Source organism: Pleurodeles waltl, chromosome 8, assembly GCF_031143425.1.
Source record: "Pleurodeles waltl isolate 20211129_DDA chromosome 8, aPleWal1.hap1.20221129, whole genome shotgun sequence".
Taxonomy (NCBI): Eukaryota; Metazoa; Chordata; class Amphibia; order Caudata; family Salamandridae; genus Pleurodeles; species Pleurodeles waltl.
Window position 1 is genome coordinate 982,547,245 of NC_090447.1, and position 17,912 is coordinate 982,565,156.

Genomic DNA, 17,912 nt, shown 5'->3' on the forward strand with positions numbered 1-17,912 from the left:
TTATAAACCCTAACTGGTGGGGAGACTTGCCTGTTTGAAGTTTCAATATCAAGGAAGTTGTTGGTTGGTGTTACATCCAGAAGTTCAAGAAGAGTCTTGCGAACTTTCGTGATCTCTGTTGCAATGTCTAGCAGAGTCACTGACCATGTCCTGCTCCTCAGTAATTTTCTCTATGTGTGGTATGCTTAGCCAAAATTGAAACAACCTTTTTCTTTTTGAACTGTTTTTGTTGTGGAAATTTCTCTTCCTTTTTGACTGAAACCTCTGATGAGCATTGTGACTCCTTTCTCTGTTTCACGTACTCGTTTTGGTGATCTGACCATCCTTCTTTCTCACTGTGTTTGTTGGATGAATCCTGGAAGGAGCAAGATGGACAAGTGTCAGTATGTTGGTATCTGACAGGAGTTTTTAAAAGTTTCTCTATTTTTAAGGTTGCAACGCTTTTCACGGGTCTCCAAACAAGGAGATTCTCCTCTTTGCTTTTGTTTGTCTTTATTAGTTTTCTGTTTATCCCAGCATTTGTTAGAACCCTCTTGTGCTTGCTTGGCATAATCCTTATTGTGGTTTACCTGGTCTGATCACCACACTATCTCGACCTATACTAGTATGTCTCTGCGATAATCTTAAGCAGCTTGCATTCCTGGTCCTGTAGAGGAACATTCTGAATCTGCTGGCGTACTGCCAATGCTACTCCTTCCCCATTAATTGCATCCCCAAATCAGGGCAGGGGCTGCCCCGGGTTCACCTTGAATTTGTTTTAACACTTTCAGATGATTTGCAAGTGTTGGTGTACCATGTGCGGTAGTGTAAATTGTAGTAAATACTGCACCCCAAGTGGCCCAGTCATCTACTGAGGAAACCATCTCAAAGGGCAACCACACTGTGAGAATTCTTTGTTTGTCTTGGGGTCCTGTAGAGGGAAAACACTCCTTCCAGCGCATTTATTTTTTGTGCTAACCAAAATAGAATTTCTTCATGTTTGGTCGGTACCTTGCCTATTATTAAGCAGCATTTGTTGGGGCGGTATTTAAAGTCTGCATTACGAATTGTAGTAAGCTTTTATATATATCTACTATATATCTACTAAATTATTATATAAGCGGAATACATCTGTTACTGTCATATTTGCTACATATTTGCTACATTAGTGTGTGGCGCATATGTGGCTAATTCTGGCAATGTAGCTCTTCCGTTACCCAAGTAACCTAATCTAATATTTTGTATAACATGTGGAAGGGCGCCTTCAAACCAATTTTGGTGTTCTTGATATGAAAGTGGTATTTCTAAGTATGCATGACCTCTGTATTGTGCAGGTGTAATCAAAAACAAATGGCAACTCATTAGTTGAAATCAATGCACATTCGAATTATGTAAGAAGAAACTTATGGGTGCTCATACACTGAAACACATCGTTGCCCTGATGTGTAAAACCGAGTTTCTAAGTAAACCCGTTCTAATACTACAAAAACAAACCAGTGGTGCACACCAAGCAAAACAATATCTCTACTTAAGAGATAGTCAAATATCTTGAAGAAACCAATTAACATATCATAATAAATTCCCCTAGAATGCTTGTTTGGTCCTCTCTCTTCCTTAAATGAACTAAACATTCATAAATCTGACCAGAACATACTGTAAACAAATATACAACTAACCAAAAGATGAATATGTCCATGCGAATATAAGTTTTAATACAAAAAGGAAAAATCTTCTTAAATACATAAACATATACATATATATACAAAACATGAAGAAAATAAATGAATAGCCATCAGCCGACACGTGTTTCGTCCTGACTGGACTTCTTCAAGGCTGAGAAAATCACAACAGACAACAATCAATACACGACAAACATATATATACAATTTTACACAAAAGTTAAAACATATTTACATTTTATCCTATTGTTTTCCAAAATCACCAAACAAAGGTATTCTTTTGGTCAGTTAGGTGTCCAACATATTCTATACAAATCATATTTATAATATTGATTTGAATCTAAACCAGAAACTACACAGGAAGAGAAGAGAACCACCACCACATAGTTTTAGTGGCAAAGTGTTATTTAATGTCCAAAGATATAGCATAGAATACTCCCCACGTCTCAAAAAATTGGTATATCAAAGCCATATCCAAAGTTCAACATGCCACATGCACACCCAAGTGTAAAAAGACTTCTTTTGTTGGCATTCTAACAGTTCATATCTAGAATTCATATTTAGTTAATATTAGACCGCTCAATGCCTCAAGTGACCCCTCCTTATACCATGGTGTAGAATAATTATGTACCTTTGCTCACTTCTATGTCCGTTATATTCATATCACATCTACCATACTCTATAACAAGAGGGGGGAAAGAAAGACCATTTCATTAACCTCCTTTTGCTTTGTCCAAAATACTCCTAAAAAATGTGGAAGTTACTCATTATAATGCCATTACTGACCTGTTTCAAAACCACAATCAATCACATCTTTTCCTTCTTCATAATCAATTTAAATACTGGACATTGCTAGTTTCGTCTATTGGTGAGTCAACTGGAATAAAGACAAATAAAATATCTCTAGTAACCTTTCTACAAAACCAAATAGCCTTTAGTTTCTATCTACGTCCATTCACCTAACAGAATTTATATCAGTGTCTCCATAGTTTCCAACAATGAAACAAACACATTAATAAGGCTCAATTTTTCCATTACTTACACTAAATACCATTACCAACTAACGTGCTATTAACTTACCTATTCACCCCTCTTTCTATTCTTTTTGTTTACTCTCCAAGCCCGTCTGCTGATAAATCTCGGCAAAGAAACGTCGAGGGAAGTATGTGCCTCCTGTAAGTCTTCTGTGGGCCCGAAAATCAATATGAGCCCTTCGCCGGCATTAGTGCATGCCGCGTTTTTTCTTCAAAACGCGATCATATATAGCAATGACGGAGGGAATCGTGTGCCCTCCGTTAGTCCTCTGGCTATTATGTCCTGCCTGTAACCCCCGTGCCGGCATTTAAAATGCCGCGTTCAATTTCAAAGCAGGCTAATGAACAGCAAAGCCGGACTTCCGCCTGTCCGACAGGACTATGGCGGCCATCTTAAAAAGGGTTCATTACTGAAAATAGAATTACTAAACAGCAAGGAAGGACTTGCCGTCTATTTATGTGTATATATGGCGGCCATTTTGATGTGGCAATTCCAGTCTATGGACATATTAAGTCCAAGGCATACAAGTACGGCGGCCATTATTATATGGCAATTATAGTACATTGTGTTATTCAACAAGTACCCCAGCCACAATGACAGGAGAGATTTCGATACAAAGATCATATGTATCTCCAAACAATCGCCGTTTTTACTAAGCCGGCAATCCACTTAAAGTATATGGAAGAATGCCAATTAGATCTATTTGCCAACAAAAGAGATCAATTTTCCCTTAGCTTTCGGACATCAAGTTCCATAATTACAACAAAATAAATGCCCCAAATGTATATAGAAGTGTCAAAATTAATGCACATGCAGAGTGAGGAAGTAAAGAGTCCCCCCAGTATATAGGGAAACTAGGGTGAAAGAAGGAAAAATCCCCCCAAAAATATGGTAGTACAATGTATATCACCAGAGTAAGTTGCTCATACATATGTATGTTATTCTTCATCAGTAGTATACCCAGTGAATACATTCAGAGGAAATGATACAATTCATCATCCAAGTTCATGCCCATTTCGATCGTTCTCAATTTAATGATCCATTTTGCCTCATTTTTTCGCAAATCCAATGTTCTATTGCCACCCCTAACATTTGTTGGGATGTGATTTATACCCATGTATTTTACTAATGGGACCTCAGTTCCTGGATGTTTATCATTGACATGCCGTACTAGTGGTGATGCTGTATCATAATTTCTTAAGGCTCTGATATGTTCTTGGATTCGTTCCTTTAAGGGCCTGATTGTACTGCCCACATATATCTGGCCACATATACATTCCAATATATATACCACAAATTTTGTATTGCAGTTGATAAAGGTGGATATTTTGTATTTGTCACTACCATTGTAACTGAATTCAGAAGTTTTATGCAGTGCCATGTTGCACATATTGCAATTCCCACACCTATAGAAACCCACAATTTTTTTGGGAAGCCATGTTGCTTTGCTTTCCATTATCGGTGGTAAGAAACTTTTGCAGACTTCATTTCTAATAGTTTTGCCTCTTCTGTGGACCATTTTTGGTTTCTTAGGAAGTAGAGCAGCAAGTGTCTCATCTGTCTGTAGTACGTTCCAATGTTTACATAGAATACGGTGTATATTGTGACTATTCTGACTATACGCCGTACAAAAACGTATTGCTTTGTATGCTGAGTTATCTCGCATTTTCATATTTTGACCCAAGAGAGTGGATCTACATGTTTGATCAATCTTTTTTCTTGATGTTTTAATGATATGCTTTGAATAGCCTCTCTGTGTAAACCTATCCTCCAATTTATTTAATTCCATGTTACATACATTTGGATCACTACAATTTCTTTTTAATCTTGTCATTTCCCCAAAGGGAATGGCTGAAATTTGACTTTTGGGGTGCGCACTTTCTGCATGTAGTACAGAATTGCAGGCTGTTGGTTTGCGATAGATTTTTGTATGGATCTTGTTGTCTGTGATGGATATCTCTAGATCCAAAAAACAAACTTTATTCTTACTAAAATCATACGTCATTTGAATGTTAAAGATATTGCAGTTGATATATTCATAGAATTCCATTAATAGTTGTTCAGATCCAGTCCAAATCATTAAGACATCATCAATAAATCTTCCCCAGAAGAAAATGTTATCAGTAAATACAGAAGGGCACTTTTTCCAAATATGTATTGCCTCAAAGAAACCCATATACATATTTGCATACGATGGAGAGAATCGTGAGCCCATAGCTACTCCTTGTGCTTGCTTAAACCATTGTCCCTCATGTAAAAATACATTATTTTCCAATGTAAATTCAATCATATACAGTATCATTTCAGTGTGTTCCATGTGAGATGCCGATCTCCCAGACAAAAAGTGTCGCACTGCTTGTAAACCTTTGTCTTTGGGGATACATGTATATAGAGAAGATACATCTAGAGTGACCAACATCATATCTGGAGTCCAATTCACGTCCTCCAGTTTACGTAGAACATCCTTCGTATCCTGTAGATATGAAGGAATGTTTTTGACAATCGGCTGCAAGTAGCTATCAATGAACTCAGAAAGTCTTTCCGTAGGCGATCCGATTCCTGATATTATAGGTCTGCCTGGCGGTGAAGTCGCACTTTTATGCAATTTAGGTAAAATATATATACATGGTGATGTAGGATAAGGATTAAAAATATATTTTAATTCTAAATCGGAAATCAAACCCTGATCACACCATAAAGATAACAATTTCTCCAATTCATCGACAATCTTTTTAATGGGATTACCTTGCAATTTCAAATATGCACTACTATCAGCCAATTGTCTATCAATTTCTTGAACATAGTTCGCTCTATCTAAAATCACAATATTACCCCCCTTGTCTGCCTCTTTGATCACTATGTCTTGGTTGCTCCCCAGTTCCTTCAAGGCCAATCTCTGTTTGTTAGTTATATTAAATGATTTATGAAAGTTGCCACATTTGATCTGTTTTTGAAGTTTAAACAGATCTTCTTTTACTAATCTCCCAAACACTTCTATGGCGTTATTACCAGGTAACTTGGGGGTAAACATAGATTTTGGTTTGAGGCCACTATTTATAGATGTATCCTGAACAATTTTAAGGTCATTTAGTAAGTCTAGCCTATCCATGTTATTGTAATCCATATTTTCCAAAGTCAGTAAAAGTTCAATGTCTGCAATATCTTTGATAGTATAATTACTCATTGTAGTACTCGTTGTAGTGTCAGGTGTTGCTTCTGTATGTATTTCTGTCTTATCTGCAAAATATTTTTTAAGTTTCAATTGTCGAAGAAATTTAAAAAAATCGATATGTACTTGTGTCATATCACAAAGATTAGACACACAGTAGCCCAATCCTTTACCTAACACTTTTAGTTGATCTTCAGTAAGAATATGTTTAGATAGATTTACAATCGAGATGCTGCTACAATCCTGTACGACATCTACCATGTTTTTACTGGATGTGGATATCAATTGTTCTTGATTTTGTTCCTTGCTGCTCTGGTCTGCATCCCCGTCACTGGCTGATTTTTGGCTTCCTCTTCTCCTTTTGCCTCTACGTGTTTTGGCCTTACATTTTGAAAAGGTTGGTTGTAAGCATACCTCTTGTTTCCTAATCTGTACCTTCTTGCTTCCTGTAAAAAACTGGTGGTGGGCATTTGGTCATTATTGAGATTTGGGTTAGTATTGTCCCTAGAAACACTAGTGCTGTCTGATTCATCTGACGTAATTGAAATGTCAGATTCGTTGGTTATAGTTAAATAACACTTTGCCACTAAAACTATGTGGTGGTGGTTCTCTTCTCTTCCTGTGTAGTTTCTGGTTTAGATTCAAATCAATATTATAAATATGATTTGTATAGAATATGTTGGACACCTAACTGACCAAAAGAATACCTTTGTTTGGTGATTTTGGAAAACAATAGGATAAAATGTAAATATGTTTTAACTTTTGTGTAAAATTGTATATATATGTTTGTCGTGTATTGATTGTTGTCTGTTGTGATTTTCTCAGCCTTGAAGAAGTCCAGTCAGGACGAAACACGTGTCGGCTGATGGCTATTCATTTATTTTCTTCATGTTTTGTATATATATGTATATGTTTATGTATTTAAGAAGATTTTTCCTTTTTGTATTAAAACTTATATTCGCATGGACATATTCATCTTTTGGTTAGTTGTATATTTGTTTACAGTATGTTCTGGTCAGATTTATGAATGTTTAGTTCATTTAAGGAAGAGAGAGGACCAAACAAGCATTCTAGGGGAATTTATTATGATATGTTAATTGGTTTCTTCAAGATATTTGACTATCTCTTAAGTAGAGATATTGTTTTGCTTGGTGTGCACCACTGGTTTGTTTTTGTAGTATTGTGCAGGTGTGTTTGCTATTGTGTAATTGTGGAAAAAGTGTGTTTCCATTTCCTACTGGAAAGGTGACCCAGGAGTAGAAACAATTCTGTTCTGTACGCATCTTGTGCCTTTACTACAAACTTAACATCCCCACCTTCTTCATTGAGTCAATGGGCTAGTAAATGTTGTGTGAGAGGTTGTCTCATATTCACCGGAAAAGCTGTTGGTTGACGGTCCGCCATCTCATAGAATGGTAAGTTCACAGATAGAAACATGAATTCCGGGAATACTCTTAAGGTTCAAGCTCGACCAACCTACAGGCTAAGATAAGGACTTCCTATTTAGCTGAGGAGGCTATTTCCATAATTCCAAGGCTTCCTACATGCACTCTGGCTTCTAGCATTAGAACATAGGAGTGTTAGCCCTTCTGCCCCTACTAGTCCATGAAATGAGCCCCACCCCATGCCTGGAGAAAACAAGGGTCAGCCTGTTGGTCTGCAGGCAGTCCTCCTGGTTGACTGGAGAGACAAGGCCAAGATCAGCAAAGCAGTCTAAATAGTGGCACACAGCATATGATGGCTGGAATGTCTCCTCTACCTGCCTTCGGCCTTTGTGGTGTTTATGTATCAAAACGCATTGTGTTCTGAGAAAAGGCCTGATGTGATAATATGTCTTTGGTAAGAAAGTTGACTATGTAACCCTTGTACTGGCAATACCAAGTAAACTATTGTGTGCAATTACTTCCTTGATCAGTGTACAGAGTAAAATGTCATGCAACAAAACTAATAACAATGCTTTTGCAGAAAGGCAGCTGATTAGAATATAAAAACAGCCCTGCTGAAAAGCAAGATGTGCTAAAATATAGTAAAATGAATAAAGAAATAAAATGTGTACATGGGTAAAAGGGAACAGATCGCAGGCCTGAAGCTAAAATAAAGAAGCCCAATCTAGGCACTAAAAGGGAATCCACAGCAATATGCCTGTTCTACCATGAGATGTTTCACGGTTCGCTCCATTTAGTGACAATCAAGAGATTTCACATTGCTAAAATAGATGTAAATTTTTGCTAATAGGATTAGACCTATCTGTCAGTCACCAGTAGATGCTCTTTGAATTCCACTTTCAAATCCTATATCAAAGGTATGTTTTCACCCAGCTCGGCAGAAATCCAATTGAGGTCTAGTGATTATTGTTTGCTGGCTCTTAAATTGAAGTTAAGTGTTTAATGACTCCTGCTTTCATGCAAGTGTGTCTGTTTAGTTGCACATCTGGACCGGCGAGCCACTTTCATGTAAATCTGCCTCTCAGTTCCATGGGCCTAACATGGTCCCTGTATCCATAGCATAATCAAACACTGTCTGCCTGAAGTTGTGAGTTTGTTCCAGTGGAACTAGATAATCACAGATGACACTCTGGCTTTTAAGAACTATTTTCACTCAAATCTTTAAATTAGCATATCTAAATCCAACCAGTAGAACCAGAGATATGCTAATTTAACGATTTGAGTGAAAATAGTTCTTAAAAGCCAGAGTGTCATCTGTGATTATCTAGTTCCACTGGAACAAACTCACAACTTCAGGCTGACAGTGTTTGAGTATGATATGGATACAGGGACCATGTTAGGCCCATGGAACTGAGAGGCAGATTTACATGAAAGTGGCTCGCCGGTCCAGATGTGCAACTTTTCTTGCATCTACCTTGCCCCTCCTAACGACACCATGGTTGTGCCATATTTACAATACAGCACAACATAAAGGTTGTTACCGCAACAGCGTAAACATTTTTGACGCTGTTCTGAAGCTATGCTGCACTAGCACCAAAAATGTTGGCGCTAGTGCAGCAAAGCACAAGGAAGCCCATAGATTATTATGGGTCTGTCACTTTAACCCCTCCCCTGAGTGGGCATTAAAAAATATGAAAAAAATGACGCAGTGAAATCTTGTAAATTTCACCATTTCTTTGGGCCTCCGTGCTTGGGAACACACCCCTTGCATACATTATGTCCGACGCAGGCATAATGTGGCACACCGGGTTGCAAAGTGATGTGATTCATGCATTGCACCACTTTGTAAATAGGGCATGGGTGAATGGCCACCTTAATGCCGCATTAGAGTCATAAAAATGATGCTAAGGTAGTGTTAAGGAGGCGCAAGGGACTTGTAAAGATGTCCAAAAGTACTTTAAATCCTGGTTGCAGAGCCTTGCAAGATCCTGTATCCAGGATGTGTTGCACAGCTGTGATTTCAAGGAAGCTTTGGGGTTGCGATCCGAGGTCATCCATCATTGACACGGATGCCATTGACAGGTTAACTTGGGATGCAAAGTCATGCATCAATGATGCCTGGTGCAGTGGCAATTCCAATGAGCTAACAGAAAATGCATCAAACTGCATAGGTTCTGCCCACAGGACCACAGCTGGGCTGGAAGGCACCTTCAGGTCCACTTCCAAGGGTCCAGAACTGAGGTGGCACCTCTTGTGGGCAACACTAAAAGCAGTCAGACTCCAGGTGCTGAGTTCAAGGTGGTTGGAGTGTTTTCTGTCCCCTTCAAAAGGCCAGTTCACGAGCCCTTGGAGTCACTCTGGTGATCCTGGGCTCAGGATGCATGTCCCTTCCACTCAGGCAGCAGAGCAGCAAGCCACAGAGTGGCAGTCCTTGCAGACCAGCACAGAGGTCTATCTGAGTCTTCCACAGGTCTGAAGGTGCACTGAAGAGCTGGGACTAAGGTCCCAGTACTTATACCCGGTGCCTGCACTGAAGTAGAAGAAAGGTCTGGAGGTTTCTACTTCAAAAGGTGCCTGGAATTCCTCTCTCCCTGCTCCAGCCCTAGCTTGCTTGGGGGCACTGAAAACTAGTGGTAAATCCTTTGTGAGAGTGCTTGGGCAAAGCGCAGTGGGTGACAGCTGCTCCTCTTTATCAAGTCAGAGATAGCCCATCCTGCCAACACCTATGACCACCATTTCTTTGGGAATAGAGGAGAGTTATCTTGCAGTCTTTAATGGAGCCTTATTGAATTCCACTTTTATAACTTATGTCACAAGCATGTTTAAACAAAGTGCAACAGAAGGCTGCTTATGGCTTAGTAGTTAAGATCGCTGATTCTTATTTTGAAGGTCAAGTACTGCTGCTGTCCCACTGTCTAGGCACAATACACAAAGACCAACTGCCGGCTACACTTAGTCATGTGATTGAGGATAAGGGCCTCAGGAACCAAATAGTTAAGACAACAAAATTGCAACTTTCTAAAAGTAACATTTTCAGAACTGTGACTGCAAATCCAATTTGCCATTAAAGAGGGTTTTAATTTACAGTTCTTTTGACACCCACATCAACATTCTTACTTGTTCTAAATAGAAAGATAGCAAATATTAAATATAAAAGGAAAACCCAATGTTTTGTATGGGAGAGAAAGGCCTTATAGTAGTAAAAAATAAATTGAAGAGTTTTTCACAACCAGGACCTGCAAAACATACATGCATATGCCCATCTTTTTTATAACACTGCACTCTGTTCTCTGTCCTGCTTAGGACTTACCCTAGGGGTGACATATGTATTAAAAGGAAGGTTTGGGCATGGTAAACAGTTTATTTTGTCTGGTTGAAATGTCAGCTTAAACTGTGCACACAACCTGCAATGGCAGGCCAGAGACAGGTTAAAAGAGTTACTTGTAAATAACAAACAATCAAACAATAGTGAAATTTACCTTTGTGAATCAGGCCCATTGTTTATAATTCATTGAGCTCACAACCCATCCACACCATACCATTAGTTGTTTTTGATGCCTCTCTCACTTGCAATCTTTTGTTTCCTTTAAGCCAGATGTACAAAAGGAATTAGCATTTCTTAACAGACCGAATCACAATTTCGGTCCATTAAGAATTGCTAAATTGCCTTTTCTGATGTTCAAAGGACAATAGGGAATCACAAAATGCAATTTCTACCCAGTAGAAATCGTATTTTGCAATTCTCAAATAGGAAATCGCCAACAGGGATTTCCTATCTGCGATTTTCTAAGCACATATACAAAGCATTTCCTAAATGCGAAATGGGCATTTAGGAAATACAATTACTTGTGACTCCCAGTCAATGGTAACCATGATCAATTTTTAAAAAGCACCCAAAGATGATTTTTTTTAAAGTGTGGTAGAGCACACACATGTTCTTAGGGCATGTGTGTGCTCTACATGTGCACAACTATTTTTGGGGGTGCATCACTGGGGCCCTTATGTCCATAGCCATCCTTTGCTTAGCATTTCCAAAATAGCAATTTCCTAATAGGAAATCACTATTTTGGTATGCTAAACCGGACCATTGGAACAAATACCATGTGATTTTCCTAATTTCCATTTCCTAATAAGGATTCCTACTATGTGGAAATCGCTATTAGGAAATTGGTAATTTCTTAATATCATTTTGCATTTCCTAAATGGCAGTTTCTTTGGAGTCACTATTTAAGAAATGCAAAATTGCATTTTCATACATCTGGCCCTTAGCTCCCTGGGGTTTCCCTGCCTTTCGTGTGTTAGCTCCTCCCTGGAGCAGGGACCAAGTACATGTGTTCTTTGTTGCCTTTGTTATGCCTCATCCTTTTGCATCACACTATTTTGTTATGTGTTTTGGTATTATTCCTGGACGTGCAATGTGATTTCCTCTTTTACCACTTGCATATGGCTTCCTATTTATGTTGCTTTCACTCAAATGGCTGTCTCTATCTACACTGTAGTTAATTTCACCCACAACTGTACTACTGTCTGCCACACTACCCTACACCACTCCACTCTATGCCACTCTACTCAATGCCAATTTACACAGTGCTTCTCCACTTAGTGCCACTCTATTGCACTCCATACCTCTCCACTCTCTGCCACTCCACTCCATACCACTCTGCTCTATGCCACTCAACTCCACTCCTCTCAACCCGATGCCACTCTCCACCACTCCACTCTACACACCACTCAATACCACTCCACTCTACACCACTCCACTCTGCCACTCCTCGTCATTCTACTCTATGCCACTTTACACAGTGCCACTCAAGGGTACACCATGCAACTCCACTCTCTGAAACTCCACCCTGCACTACTCTACACTATGCCACTCCACACTACTATATGCCACTCTACTCTACACCACTCTATGCCAGTCCACTGTTCTCCACGCCACCGTACTCCACTCCTTGACATTGCATTCATTTCATCTCTGCTCTTTACCACTACACTCTTTCTGACTTCTTGCCACTCTACATTTTGCCACTATACTCTATGCAACTCCACCCCACTCTATTCCACTCCACGCACCTCTATGCCACTCTATTCCATATCTGTCTACCACACTCTATGCTACACTGATGTTCAAAATGGCTAAAACACATTGGCAAAACCAACAGCTCTCATATAGGGGAGACCTTTTGGCTTTGCCAGTGCTTGTCGTATAGCATACCATAGGTATGTTTTAAGCTAAATCAACTAAAACACACTGGGTCCTCATGGTTAAGGTCTTGGATTCTCTGGTTGATTGTTAAAGGATCTCAATATCACCATGTTCTTGTTTTGCTTTAAAAGTATATTCAATCACTGTTTTTTTAAGAAAATGCAATGCTCTTAACACCTTTCTTCCTGCTCTCTCCCGATCACTACTTCTCTAAATTATGTAGTTGTCAGCTTGCAATCACCTATGAAGCCTTATCAAATTACATTTTCAAATCCTAAGCCAAAGGTATGTTGTACCCATGCTAAGAGAGAGAGGCACTTGGTCCCTAATGGTTAAGGTTTGTGACTCTTAGTCTGAAGGTCAAGTGTTCCAGACCCATTGCCATGTGTCTGCTGCCAGATGTTTTCACCATAATGCATTTGAAGTATTTTTTCATTAAGTAGAAAGTCAATATCTTTCATTTTGCAACAACATTATAAAATTTTTAGATTAAAGGATATAAACTATGGAAACTCCTTACAATCCACTTTCAGACCCTATGCATAGGCACTTTTTTACCCATCTCAATAAACCCTTGTGGACCACACCGAAAACGTAAAGTGGACTTATAGCCCACCCAATTCTTATAATTAGTTGGCATGCTAATTTGCGTGCCTTACCTTTGATAGCTCTGCTTTAGCTTGTTGTGTTTTTCCTTTCTCTCAAACATAGCCTCTCCACCATCCATTTGATTGGCTGAGTGTAACCTTTCACGGCTCCCATTCAGGTAAATTAGTTTTCCTTTTAGCACTTCTGCAGTGAAATTTATTGCTTCATGCATGCATACAAAATATGTACACGTTATACAAAAACCATATTAAACTGTGTGCACTGTATTAATTGAATAACAGTAGGTAGCTGCATTTACTGGTAGCGAGAGCCACATATATAACCATTTTATAAACATCATATTTAGTTATGCTAACTGTCCTTCTAGTTTCCATGTTTTCTCCTAAAGCTTGACATGATTTGTGCCTACGCTTCAGCAACTCAAATTATTTCTTAAACAAATGCGTTGCATTTTTCATGTTTTTCTCGCCTCTGCAGGTGCAGCCTCAAGAAGTGCTTGTTAGTTACAATAGGTTTTTGCTATTGTAGCGAACTGTTAATATTAGCTCGTCTAATTGGAATTTGGCTGTGGATATGTAGTGCATAGGAATGGGAGAGAGCCTCCTGTATATCTGTCCAAACTGTTACTATCTTCAAGGCCGTACAGATGTATGTTTCTTTGTCTTTGTTCTGCCTCATCTATTTGCAATGCACTATTTTTTATAGGTGTTCTGGTATTATTCCTAGATGTGCAATGTGATTTCCTACTTTTAACACTGGCATATGGTTTCTTATTTATGTTGCTTTCACCCTAACTGATGTCTTTAAAGCTATATTTAGTTACTTACACCCAAAACTGTACCACTCTAAGCCACACCACTCTATGCCACTGTACTCTAGCCCATTCTATGCTATGCTATGCCATTTTACAGTATATTAGTGGATATGTATTGTGTAGGGATGAAAGAGAGCTTCCTGTACCGTTTGTCTGGACTGTTGCTATCTTCAAAGCCTTGCAGCTGTGTGTTTCTTTGTCTGATCCTGAAAACTTGGGGAGTATACCTGCTCCCTGACGACATTGTCTTCTGATTATACCATCTAGGTGGGAGTTAATTGGAAGAAGCATCCAAAACTTTCCATTGCTTATTGTGCTTTGCTCAGATTAGTTTAACAAATGCTGTCCTGACTTCACAGAACGAGGACCTTTTCCAACTCTGCCAATTTCCCCTTCCTCGGATGCTGAACTTCATGTTTTTAATGTCTGTCTCTTACCCAAGAACCTTAACTTAGTTCTTGTGATGCTGACACCTTCCTCTTTGAACTTCCCCTTGTCACTTTCAATGCTTCATTTACAATAGAGAAATTGCTTTCTGGAACCAATCTACATTATTATTTTGTGTTCTTTACACTGCTCTATTTTGCATGTTTTCTTTATAAAATACAAATTTAGATTTGCTTAATTATATAGATATACATTTTTTTGTTTATTTCTCATTTTTATTGAGCAGGATGATAATTAAATTAGACATCAAAATCATGTCAGATGGGTAAAATGCAATAGCATCTGATACTACCAAGCACTTATACAAATGGATGACCCATAGTTTAGGACAATCTATCTATTGAAAACAGTAATGCTGAATACAGTAAGACAATTCATCAAGTGCCAGCGTATCACTTCAAATCCTATCGAATTCCTTAGTGCAAATAGTGAAGTGCAAATGTATACAGTTCAGTTATCAGTGAAATAAAGTGTATCGTACCACCTAAAACCCCCACCATCTCTAAAACTTTTGCATAAAGAGTTGCCAGTAAGAACTATTGCTTGTCATCCTAACGGTAAAATGTACCCTGAGTAACTGCCCCAGACTTCTTAGTCCCACAAACCCCATTTATAAAATGAGAAGCATCCTGACCCCTTATGGTACAAAGACAAAGAAGTCTGCAGGTCCAGCTTCAAAAAGCACACAAATTAAAATCTCCCTGGAATCTCTGATTGTCACTTACGGGGTCACCAGTGGCGCTGCTAACAAATTGGGGCCCAACTCTTCCAGTAAATCTATAAACTGCCATGAGGCTTTGCATCTTTTTAAACCACCCACATATCTCACATATGCCTTCTCAAATTGTGTCAACCTGAGCATTCTATTCAGCCCTCTTGGGATGATGGAACCCAAGATGATCTCCAGTTCTGTAGAATCAAAGAACAAGCAACTATTGAGGGAATTGATATAAACACCTGCCCCCACTTGCCAATACCCAACCTCTGCTCACTCCTAACAAACTCTTCTTCTGGATTAAGATTTATCTGGAGAGCAAGCTAAGAGCTACAAAGACCTTTAGCCAAAACTGTTCCAACATCTGTCCGGTAAAAAAGATATGTAACCAACCTCCCATCCCCTGTTGCTGACAGCAAAATTAGTGATCCTCTACCACCGGAAACATTCTATGAAGAGCTGTGGGAGTATATTAACCCATCCAGCGAGATACAAAGGGCAGTCTCTTAAAATCTGCGGCCCTTCAAGCCTTATGGCCCAGTACCAAAATCAACTCACATTGTGCCTCCGAAATGGTGCATTGTGTGGATCAGCTGATTTTATCTAAACACTTTCCACCTGATGCCTGCAATTTCTGCCAAGTGGTACACTTCACCCTGAACAAAATATAGCTCAATTCTTTAAAACCGTTGGCATTCCAGAACCTTAACTGACTCTGTGATATTGAAAAGCCTACATGCCTACTCTCCTGCAACGTAAGATACTCAATGCCTCCTGAAATACTTTTGGATAACTAAAGCGATTGCAGACAGGCACTCATATCTTGTAACAACTTGTACCTAGTTTTTTTTTTGGGAGCTTAGCTGTTTTAATAAACACTGGCAACTGGGATTCAGCTTCCTGAATCATTTTACCTATAAAGAAAAGATCAACCATTCTCCCCCATCTATTGATCTTGCTAACACATCTAAAAAAGCTACTTCATAATATGTCCAGACATGGGGTAATGCCAGTCCGCCCGACTGGTATCCAGTTGAAGTACTGATAGTTTTACCCTAAAGGCCTTCTTGTTCCAGGCAAAATGTCTAAAAAGTGCTTCTAACTCTGTAAAATAACTCTTCTGAAGTTTAATGGGGACATCAGTAAAAATAAATAACAATAAAGGGAGAATCAAAATTTTTATAAGAGCTACTCTACCCACTAATGTTAAGGGAAGTAATGCCCATCTATCGCGCAATCCCCTAATCTTCTTAAATATTGAAAAATAGTTCAAATGAAAAAGCTCAAAGTACTTATTGGTTACAAAGATCCCCTGATATTGAATCAGTTTTACTATGCCAGCTGCTGCTGCAAGCAAGTAGGGAGCTCACTAGCTAACAAATTAGATAGAAGCAATTCTGCTTTATTCTGATTCATTTTACATCCCCAATCCTTTTAAACTGTTCAAACTCATTGAGGACCTCTTGGATAATCTGCTTCTCTTGCCTGAGATGTAAGATGATATCATCCACAAACATTTTTGATGTAGGCATCCTATTTACCACGGCCATAATACCCTTGTTCTCCCGAATCCTAGCTCCTATGGGCTCTATGAAAAAAGTAAAACAATATTGGGGTCAGAGGGCACACCTGTGTTGTACCCCTATAAATTGTTGCCATTCCCTCCAGATTATCATTCACATAGACCTTCGCTTGTGTCCCTTTGCACAGATTCTGCAAAATTGTAATGAACATGGCGGGAAAGACAAACCTTGCCAAACCATAAAAATGTGCATCTCAGTTCACCAGGTCAAATGCTTTTTCCACATCAACCATTATTATTACTGGACGGGTCTGATTAACAGTAAAGTAGTCCAATGTGTGTATTAGAAGCCTCGTATTTGCCAACATCATCTGACCCGCCACAATCCCTGTCTGATTCTGATGTATTAAAGCCTGAGCTGCCAGGGGTATACGCCTAGCCCATTTATGTGCATTAGAAGCTTATAATCTGTATTTAACAAGCTAACTGGTCAGTAGGAATTGACATCCTTAGGGCTCTTGTCCTTCTTTACAAAACTAACCACCCTGAACTACTTAAAGAACACAGGAACGCCCCCCCCCATCTTTCATGAAATGAAACAGCTTAGTCAAAAAAGGCACAAGCTCACTTGTGAATACTTTAAAAAACTCCATGAATCCATTATTGAAACAAGCCTTACCACTAGGCATTGTGACAAGGTCTTACTGAACCTCTGTCCCCAGTATATTTGAGAGAGACCAAATTTTCATCCTGAGCAGATGTCAGCTGTGGAAGCCTGATTGACTGAAAATATTCAGATATATTGGCCTGCGAGATCAAATATTTATTTTTGTGCAGAACCTTATAATGCTGCACAAAAGCTTGGGACACTCCTGGCTTATCGATAATGAGCTCTCAGTAACTGGGTTCTGTAGCTGACTAACCAACACATCCTCATGCTTGAACTAAACTTACCAGCCAAGAAGTCTCCCAATCATCTGGCTTTCCTCAGATACCACTACTGAAAGGCCCTGGAGCTATTAATCTCTTCCATAATGAAGAATTCCTTTAACTCCTGCGTTGCTTCATACAAATGGTCCTCTATATATGAATCTCATCCCTGATATCCATTCTTGGCCTGTAGAGCAGAAAGTGATAATCTGCCCCTGAGCTGTAGCCTTAAAGGCTTCTCAAACCAAAAAAGTGATGCTGTTCCCTTGTTCTATGTAAAAAGAAAATGATTAAACATTCTCATATTTTCGCAGCAATCTTGGTTTGTAGGAAGGTTCAATTCCAGCTGCCACCTGAGCCTTTCCCCTCTAACAGACTCTCACTCAAGAGTAAGATGACCAGAAAATGAGTTTCCCTAGATG

The 17,912-nt window shown here is 39.1% G+C and overlaps 1 protein-coding gene across 14 annotated transcripts in view; it reads left to right on the plus strand.

The window, feature by feature from the left end:
- Positions 1–17,912, plus strand: part of LOC138250396 (uncharacterized) — a 410,767-nt gene that overhangs the window by 78,175 nt on the left and 314,680 nt on the right. For 7 of the 14 annotated variants that reach the window (XR_011194951.1, XR_011194949.1, XR_011194948.1 and 4 more), the window contains one exon: positions 13,165–13,219. The exons of the other annotated variants lie outside the window; for them this stretch is intronic. The gene's annotated coding sequence lies outside the window, so the exon portion shown is untranslated. The remainder of the gene's footprint in view (positions 1–13,164; positions 13,220–17,912) is intronic. 14 annotated transcript variants of the gene reach the window in all.